Genomic DNA, 10,503 nt, shown 5'->3' on the forward strand with positions numbered 1-10,503 from the left:
AGTAGTGGGACTACATGGGTTACTTGCACCCGATGTCATGCGTTACGTGCTCGCCTAAACTTGGACAGTCTAGTCCACCGACTGACCAACCATGCTTGTTAACCATGTTTGTCCACGCCTGTTTGGAACCTGGAACACCCCTCGCCCACTGACGCCCACTGACAGTAGTTAGAAACTAATCCATAGTCTCGTGAGCCGGGTATGATGGAATGAGACACTGTGTCTGAGCTGTTGGCCTACGCTGGGGTGACGAGCCTCCCTATAGTGAACTTGACCGATCCCTCTTTCCAGCACTCCCCACGTGCTTGTAATTAGGGGTGGAGACCCCGATGGGATCAAGGATCGTGAGGTCCTGGTCTCGCGCGTTGAGAGGTTTAGGCCTCGCAAATGGATAAGGGCATTGATATCATCGGGGTGTACTAGTTTTTCCAACATATTAGATGAACGGAATTAACTAAATACTCGGTTAACATTATTCATACATTGCATTAGTTAGGATTTGACGACTCGGCAGTTGAGGTCGCAATGAGGGAGTGTTGGTCATACGTGGTCGTGAGACGAAGTTGCTCGAGCGAGTGTTGTGGGTGAGGTCATGCATTATACACAACTTATGTATACGCATTAACAAAGACTAGTTGTTAATTTATGAATGTGTGCTTTTCATTAAATTCATCATGAAATTGTTATTTGATGTAACTTATAGCTGATGGCACCCACTGAGTTAGCTACTCACTCCCACTCTGGGATGGTATTTTAAAATACCAACCAAACTCTTTACTAGATGTAGGTGAGGCGGAGCTCGAAGAGCCGAGCGAGGTGAGCATGGATAGGGAAGATGAGCTTTCCTACTTCTAGCTTATTGGTGGATCACCGTAGACTGTGCGAGTTGTTTGTGGGTTGTTAAGTAGGGATCTACGCACCATTTCTTTTGGGCATTTCTTATATAAATTTTGTTGGGCGACGCCTTGTGTGACCCGTTTGATATTCCTATAGACTTGTATTTCTTAGTCGCATTTATTTCAGTAGGTTAGTTGTGGTTGTGGTTTATGTTCCAGCCGATTCCTTTATTGCTCATTTAAACTAATTTATGTACAAATCACTATAATTAGGATATAAGCGACACCCGGGAATTTGGAGGCCGAGTTCCTAAACGGTCCCTGAAAACCTGGGGTGTTACAACTGAAGCAGTGAGATTTGGCCTTGGCTTAGGTCGAATTTGTATTCAATAACATGTTGAACCGATCCACTGGCAAGTCCCCGTTTGAAGTTGTGTACAAATGAGTACCCCAACATACTCTTGATTTAGTTCCTTTGCACAAGGTCCTGGGTATGAGTGTTGTTGTAGAACATATGGCGGACCGAATCATGGCATTCACGTTGATGTTCAAGTTGCAAGTTTCCAATGACAAATACAAAGAGTTGGCTGACAAACATCGGCGATCGAAGGTGTTCGAGGTGGGTGACAACGTGATGGTTCATCTATGCAAAGAAAGATTTTTGACCGGGACATACAATAAGTTGAAGAACAAGAAGATTTGATTGGTACCTATCCTTCATAATATCAATAACAATACTCATGTAGTTGATCTTCCTGAAGGCATGGAGATTTCACGCACGTTCAACGTAACGGACATGTACGAGAGTATCATGAACCGAATTCGAAAAATAACTCAAGGACGAATTCTTTTAAAGTGAAGGGGATTGATGTAGAACGGGTCATAGATTCATTCATGGCGACGATGGATCGAAGAAAAGAAGACAAAAAAGGATCAACAACATTCAACATAGTTTGACCGATCAATCGATTGGGTCGACAAGTCAAAATCCCGCCAGAAATTCCAAAATTGTTGCTGGACAATTTTTGCTTGTTTTGACAGGTCGAAATACTGTTCAAATGGTCCACAAATCGAGTCGATAGGTCGAAATTCACAAAATTTTCAGTTTTAGTCTCTGGACGTTTTTGAGTGTTCGACCGATCGGGTTGACCGGTCGACGACCGTGGGAATTTGCATGTTTTTTAGAATTTGTTTCCCTATTTGATTAGGACTCTTTAATTATGTTTTTAGGATTTGTTTAGGATTATTTAATGATGCTAAACTCATTTTTTTTCATCATTCAATCAATTAAACTTCTTAGAAATTTCATTATTTCTCATGGATTCGAGAGTTTTCTCTTATGGATTTAAGAGTGCATTGTGGATTCGTGATGTTTATCAATTAAGGAAGACGATGATTGACCTCATCACGTCCTTCCCTACATCACTGAAGGGAAAAAAAACACCTGGGCCCACCTATCTTATACCCCTGATGCTCGACCTCCTGAAGATTAAAAGAAAATAGACTCTCTCTAATGCACCCGAGGCCCACACGGTCAAGGAGGAGAACCCCCGGACAGCTAGGGGAGGTCCAACACAACTTGAAAATTCTTGTAAGCATGAAATTGGCCACCCAAATAGGCCAAGCCATTTGCTACTCTATTGCCTCCCTTGGGACATAATTTATAACGACTTAAACTCCCCCTTTGATAGTAGCAACCCTGATCCACCAACGCCACATGCTCTGTATAGATGGATTCTCCTTATTGAGCATGTCCACTACTACTTTAGAATCATTCTCCATAATTATTTTATAGAACCCTCATCTCATACAGAAAGAAAGACCCTCGACCAGCATACTGGCTTCAACACGGATAATGGTATCTCAACCATATATAACCATTGGAAAAGGCGAAAAGAAAATCACCTCTACTATTCCTGCAAATGCATCCCCCTCCTAACAGCCCCAGGTTACCTCACATTGAGCCATCCGCATTTATCTCAGCCCAATCCTCTGCTGGTCTGGTCCATTTCACAAACAATAGAGCTTTGGGGGCCCAAAATCAACTCCCTGGGCCTGCATGGCCAAGTGACGGGCAAGATTGTTGCCCTTAGGAGGAGGAAGGAAGGGAGTTAAAAGCTTTAACCATCTCTAGATACAGAGATGGTTCTCCCCTCAATCACCTACACATCTTCAAATAGCCTTCCATTCCTTTCCTTCCAGACTTCCCAAAATAAGAAGCAGGGAAGAAACCCTATCAGCGCAAAAAGACAATCACCATTAGATGCCCCCGCCACCAAAGGGATGCATGATCAAGAAAAGACTGATCCCCCAAGAGGGGCAAATCAAACAAATGGCTGGACGAGAGCCATACTTTTCTTGCCAATTCTCCCGAAATGAAGAGATGATCCAACCATTCCCGGTTTGGGCTAAACTCGTTCTAGTAGCACATGCATTTGGAAGCCAAATGTGCACCTCTATCTTGGACTCTTTCTTCCACTGGGACTACTCCTTGAAGTAGTTTCTAGATGAAAACCGATATCTCAAGTGGCATTTTTGCATGCCACACTAAAAGAGCCAAAGCTCCGCGAACACCTGCTGATCTGCAAAGGTTCCAGGTTGATTTAACCTTGGATTCTCCTAACAAAGTCAAAAACCACACACGCTTGTCTTCCCCTTGGGATGTGTAGAGGCCTTCTTCCCTGATGTGATCCCACACAATCTGAGGCAGCAAAGAGGTAAAGGAGTTCGAGGGAAGGAGTCCCTCTGGAACGAGGATGTTCTTCACCTTCAGATCATTCTGACTCTCTGGAATCTACCCTGGACCCAAGAATCCAAGGGGCCAAGCCCCGGCCAATCAACTCTCTAGACGCAGATGTCGCCTTTACCCAAAAGCTACCCACTATAGCCTTTAGGGCCTGTTTGGATGCCTGTAACTTTTCTAAAATGTTACAGTTGGTGTTTGGGGGAGGAAAGTCACAAGTAACTTTCTCTCAACCTGTGACTTTCTTACAAGAGAAAGAGGCGAAAATAATACAGGCACTTGAGTCGTTTTTCAAGTTACCGTTATCAAAGGTTGGAAAATTTGAAATGAAAATCTTTGGAAAGAGTCGCACCTGCATTTCCCTCTCTAATGTCTTCATCTCCCTCTCTCAGCCTCCGTTTCCCTCTCTCAAGTCTCCTTCTCCCTCTCTTAGTCTACTTCTCCCTCTCCCATCGAGCTTCAGCAAGGTTGGAAACCCCTTTTCTCTATTTCTATTGCGTTCTTCCTTTCTTTCCTTTTTTCTTTTTTTTTTTTTTTTTTTTTTTTTTTTTTGTGTCGATGAACACTGCTTGGTGAGGTGGCGTGGATAATGGCTGATGATCTATTGGGCCCACCATATTGTATTTGTTTTATCCATGCCATCCATCCATTCTTTTAGATCATTTTAGGGCTTGATTCCAAAAACGAGGGATATTTAAATCTAAGGTGGACCACACCACCGAAAACAATAATGATTGAAAGTCCACCATTAAAAAACTGCTAGGGCCCACTGTATTGTTTGTTTCACATCCAAGCTATTGATTAGGTCATAAAGACCTGGATGAAGGGAACAAAATAAATATCAGTTTATATATTCCCCTCAATTAGCTCATCCTTACAACATGGGCTTTCATCAGCCTCAGCAGTTAATTTTTTATTTAAGTATGAAAAAACATATGAAAAAACAAGCTGATTCCCTGTAACTTTCAAACAACTGTTAGCTTCTATACTAGACACTCCCATGGTTACCTCACATGTTATTTGCAGAACATAACAATACCAACAAGTAAAAAAGTGATTTGATTAACAAGCAGATCTTTGCAACAAGTTGCATTTGATTAATAAAAGATCCAGATGATGAAAAAGGAGCTCACTTGAATGTTCTTCTGATCATCTGAGACTACAAGACTCAGGGTAGGGATCTAGGAGAGCAACTTTAGAGCATAGCCCGTACATTAGTGCAAGTACCTCAATTTCTGACCGAATCTTATACATGGGTTCCTTCATAGTGTGTCCCCTGCCCAAAGACATGTATGGTTGGAGAACATGGTTCTTAAATAGATTACTTTAGTTTGATGTTATTTGTTTTTGACTTTCTTTTCCTTACAACATCGTAAACATATCTTGTGAAGAAAATGAAATTTTTTGCTTGGATATGTTACCTCAAGTTTTTCGTCCACATCACTAGCATTTTGAAAACATGAGCCCACTTTTATGGCCCACCTATTAATTAGTTTAGCCTAAGAATCGGCCAAACTATTCATTTACATGGGCTTAATAAAATGGAAAAATTTTATCTCATCTTTTTTATGTGTCAATCTGATTTTTCAACGATTCCCTATTTCAACTCTATCTAGTGTGAATATCCAACTTATTACTTGTAACAAATTTATAGGTTATCCAAGAACAAAAACAAAGTTACCTATAACTAAGTTACAACTTATATCCAAATAGGATTTAAGTAAGTTACAAGTAACTTTCTTACAACTTAAAAAAGTTACAGGCATCCAAATAGGCCCTTAAGGAGTGGGAAAAGCTTATAAATACCCTTTCATAACGGAGATTTAGAGACACTCTTCGTAGCACTATCTAGGGAGGGAAATCTGCCTTGTATTTGGCTCTTATGTACACTATCCAAATTCTCTTACCACTGACATATCTAACAGACCATGTCATCTTCAGACGAAGACTCTTCATCATCTCTTTCAACCTTTTGATGCCCAACCCTCCTGATTTCAGCAAGGTAGTGCAGTTCTAGGAAGTCCAATGAAGCTTTTTCCTCCCGTCCTCCTAGCCCCAAAAGAAATCTGCAAAATTTTTCTCTAACGCTAAAAGAATCTGGGTAAGAACATCTGTTGTTGCCAATGTATGGATCAAGACATTGCCTAGCAAGTGGTTGACAAGCACCGCTCGCTTGGGACAAACATCTCCCCTTCTAACCCACTGTTTGATGCTGAATCCTTTCTACCAATGGCTGAAAGAAGGGAACTCGGGATCTTCCTTTGAAGATCGAAACTCCAAGGTTGTAAAGTGGGTCACGGATCTTGGAATGCCCATTGATCTTTCAATCATTCTAACCCGCCCTAACAGAGGCATGGTCGAAACAAAACACCGCTTTTCAACTTATTAACTTTTTGGCCTGAGACTACTTGGTACTTATTCAGAAAAAAAAAACATTCACCACTTTCAAAGAATTGTTGCTTTCATTAACAAACAAGATTGTATCGTCAGTAGACAACAGGTGTGTGACTAGTGGGAAGCCCTTGCGAACCTTGTATGGCTGACAGAATCCCATTTTGGCTAGCCTCTTAGGCGAAAGCGATCTACTACTAGGATGAATAAGTTGGGTGAGATGGGGTCTCCTTGACGCAGCCCTCGAGACGGTTTGAAAAGGCCACATGCTTCTTCATTCACCAAGACTGAAAACTAGCAGTTTGCCCAACAATTTTCAGCTGGATTGACCCAATCTCGGTTGAATCCAAACTTCAACAACATTGCTTTGAAGAAACCCCAGTCTACTTTATCATAAGCCTTGTCCGTATCAAGCTTCAAAATCACATACTCTCCCGCACCTTCCTATCAATGTCCTTGAACAATTCTTGGGCCGGAGCAATTCCTTCCTCTATTGGCCTTCCTTGGACAAAATCTCCTTACTCCTCCGAAATAAGCTTGGGGAGTAACGAATTCAGTCCGGCTCTAATAATCTTTGAGAAGATTTCGTAAATGCAGTTGTAAAGACTAATGAGGTAAAATAAAAAATAAAAAAATCCGGCGCATGGGTCTTTGGGATGAGGCATAAGAGCAAGGAACTTAATGCCAGTGGGATATTTCCACCTTGAAAGACGTATTTGACCACATTATGGATGTCTTGCCCTACTATGTCCCAACACCCGCTAAAGAAATCAACCGTAATTCTTTTTTACTTCTTGCTTGGTCTTCGGTTTTCTCTCCACTATCTAGTTGAATCTCCTAAATTGTTGCTCACCTAACTTGTTCATTAGAGACATTGCAGAAAATTTTCGTGTTCCGGTCCCTTCCTCTAATCAGTTGATTCACGCTTTCTGTTTTCAGAAAACTTCTTCCATGAGTTCTAGTTGAGCCAGGTCATCTTTGGCTGAATTAAGACAAACCCGGTTGTCTTCAGAAGGAGAATCTCTGAATAACACCTCCACCCTATTAACTTCCTGTTCAGCTCTCCTGATATTAGAGAAAATATTCCCAAAGATCTCTTGATTCCAAGATTTGAGGGCCAGCTTGAGGTTCTTCATCTTGCTAAGGAGAAGGTTCATCAGCTGATTAGACTCGTCTGAGGTCTAGGAGTTCTTCACCAACTGATGGAATGACTCATGGAACATCCACATCCTCTGAAAACAAAATGGTTTGAGGGCTGGGAGGCTCTGGAGGAAAGGAGAGTAACAATGGAGCGTGGTCTGACCCCACCCTCAGAAAGTGCATGACTTTGAATTGCAGGAATTAATTAAACTAATCCATGCTCCATAGAATTCTATCCAATCTAGCCCAAACACAAGACATACCTGTTGGTTATTATCCCTTGTGAACTTGTTATCGATGAACCCCGCATCCAGAAGACCAGCTACGTTGTTCGCATCTGCAAATTCCGATGAGCTGGAGGTGTCAGAGTTGCGACCTCCAAGATTTTCTGACTGCCCATAGACTGCATTGAAATTGCCACAAACTGCCCAAGCTCCTAGCCTAGTTCTTGCCAAACTCTCCAAGTCAGACCAAAGAGACCTCAGTGGAATTTTGAAGCATCTAGTGCAGACCACTGATAAAACCACCTTTTCCAAACTGCCCTGAAGACCGATCCTTAAGGAAAGCATTTGATCAGAAACAGACAACACATCAACAACCAGGGGAGCTATTAAAGAAGATCCAAATAAGATCTAGATCTTGCCACCTTCCCCAACATTAGACAAGGAAGAATGAAAGCTCATCTTCAAGCCTATTCTTACTCTCCTCTCTTCTTGGATCATGGGCTCAAGGAGAGCCACAATGAAAAACTTGAAGTTTTTGATGTACCTCTTGACTGTTCTAATTGTGTATACATTCCCCACCCTTGGCAACCGAAGGGTTGGGTGTTGGGCTATTTGGGGAGGGAACATTCTCAGCACCCAGAGGCGAGCTCCCCACTGAGCGAGCTCTAACTCTCCTCAGAGGACGAGAGAAAGGATTCCCTAATAATAATTCTGATCTCTTAGCCAACTCCCCTACTTGCTTCTCCAAACAAAAGAGGTGTTTGTTTTTTAGATTAGCTTTAATTTAGGGCCCGTTTGGGAGTGTGGATTTGGAACCCCTGGATTTGAAATCATTTTATTGTGTTTGGCAACCTAGATTCAGAATCAACTTTAATCCAAAAGTACCTATGTATAGTATATTTACATAGGTTTGAAATTAATTACTAAATCAAATTTAATATCTCTAATTAGTAAACGTGTGTTATGTTTGACACAATGGTCATGATAAGCCCGCTGAAATATATATTTTGCTTGAAAATGATGAAATTCCAAATCTCAGATAGGCCACAAGCAGAAGATCACGTCCATAAGCCTAACCAACGATTTTTAACCGTTGATTTACATGGACAATATTTGGTATTAAAGTAATTATAGTGATGCGCGATTGATAATCTAATCATTTTGGGATATCATTAGTGGGCCATGCGTCTAATAGATTAATAATTTAGTAACACATATATTACACATGCAACTCTTGGAAAGATTTTAGATGTAATCCACGTTTTCATGGTGAATTTCGAATCTTTTTTTTAGGAGATTTGAAACCCCAACCCCCATATTTGAAACCCCCAATTACTTTATAGTGCCCAGGGGATTTAAAAACCTCTCAAATCCCCCAAAGTCATGGTGCCAAATGACCTCTTAGGCTTGTTTGAATTGATTATACCAGATCGTGTACACGTATGAACGTGTGGAGCATGAGTGAAAAACCAACAATGCCACTTACTGAACAATTAAATGGCTAAAACAATTTTCTTTAGCTGTTCATTAACATGGTACATTTTGGCCCACCCGACGAGTTGACCAACCTAATTGTTTTGGATAGATCATCTACACAGGATTCCACTAGATGGATGGAATGGACCTTACTCATGTAGATGAGCTGTGTTATATACTAGATAAAAGATATGATTAAGAACTTACAATAGTCGCAGATTTACCAAATTCCCCATCTGTGGAGGGAGTGGCCCATTGAAATTATTAGTGCTCAAGTACCTGCAAAAGAAAGGAAAATCGGAATAATTTAACCAAGATGATAAATGCAAAGTCAAACAACTAAAAAATGCCATGTAATCCCTAGTGCTTTTAACTATCAGATGAAGCTAACTCATCCGGATCGACTCAACTTTGAGTCACAACACTAGAAAACAAATTCCAATGCAATCACATACTATTGTAATTAGGGCTATACACGAACTGAGTTAGCTCAGTTAGCTCACTCGACTCAACTCGAAAAAGCTTGATTCGACTCGGTTCAAAATTGAGTTCGAGATGATTTTTTTAGCTCAAAAAAATTTCGAACCGAGTTTGAGCTTGCCCAAGTTTAACTCGACTTAGATCAAAACCCAACTCGAATCAAACTCGGATCAAACCAATTTGGTGACTCGATTACTTTGATATTGATGTTCTCACCAACTGTTTGATGAAATGACTAATCGAAGTGTCGGCTGGTGACAAGGAAGGTATGTATATGAAGCAAATACCATTTTTTTTCTTGATTTTAATGTTGCATATAAGTTGTTTGATGAAATACCTGTAAACAGCTGCTGCTGTTTTACATACAGTAAGAATTTGAAAGTGCACTCCCTGTGTTTGTAAAAATGCTGCACAAGCTCGATCTTGGCTTGAACTCATCTCGAACTAGCCCAGAGTTGTTGACCAAACCGAGCCGAGCTGGCCAGTCAAGCTCGAGGACCGAGCCAAGCAAGTTCAAGCTGGGGTTAGCTAGTGGCCAAGCCGTGCCAAGCTCGACGTGGTTCGACTCGAGTACACCTCTAATTGTAATGATGGTTGAGCGTGTGCAAACTAAAGAGTGGTCATTATGAATGGAAAACTGTCGGGTGCCACACTTGTGGGTCTGGAGTGGTGGTCCCCACGTATGCGTGACACCTCATTCGATCATGATCTGACGGTTGTAACAACCGCTTGCACCCAAAAATTAGTGCTAGTGATTACGCTAGATAAATGAACAACTTGTTGCAATTATAATTACCAACATGGAACTTTAATTAATTAAAAGTTAAATAACTAAACTAATTATGTATTTGTATAGATAAAGAAAATAAAGGATATCTTACAAGTAGTTTAGATTTGAAAGATTTCCAAGTTCCTCTGGGATGCTTCCAGACAACAAATTGCCAGCAAAACTCCTGAAAAAATAAAGAAAGAAAAGAAGATGAATATGAATGCTAGCAACGTAGATCACAAAATTCACGGGAAGCAATGAGTTAGGAACAAGTTTATTCCGTTAGGTGTATTAACATGGGCACGTACACCATGGATCCCACATAATAGATAGTTTGATTATTGGAACCGTTTATATTTTTGTGTACCACCGATGGGGAAGGATCTGATAATTGGACGAAGGATCCTGATCATTTTGTGGAGTAGAATCAACAATTGGAAGTTG

Source organism: Magnolia sinica, chromosome 12 (genome assembly GCF_029962835.1).
Source record: "Magnolia sinica isolate HGM2019 chromosome 12, MsV1, whole genome shotgun sequence".
NCBI lineage: Eukaryota > Viridiplantae > Streptophyta > Magnoliopsida > Magnoliales > Magnoliaceae > Magnolia > Magnolia sinica.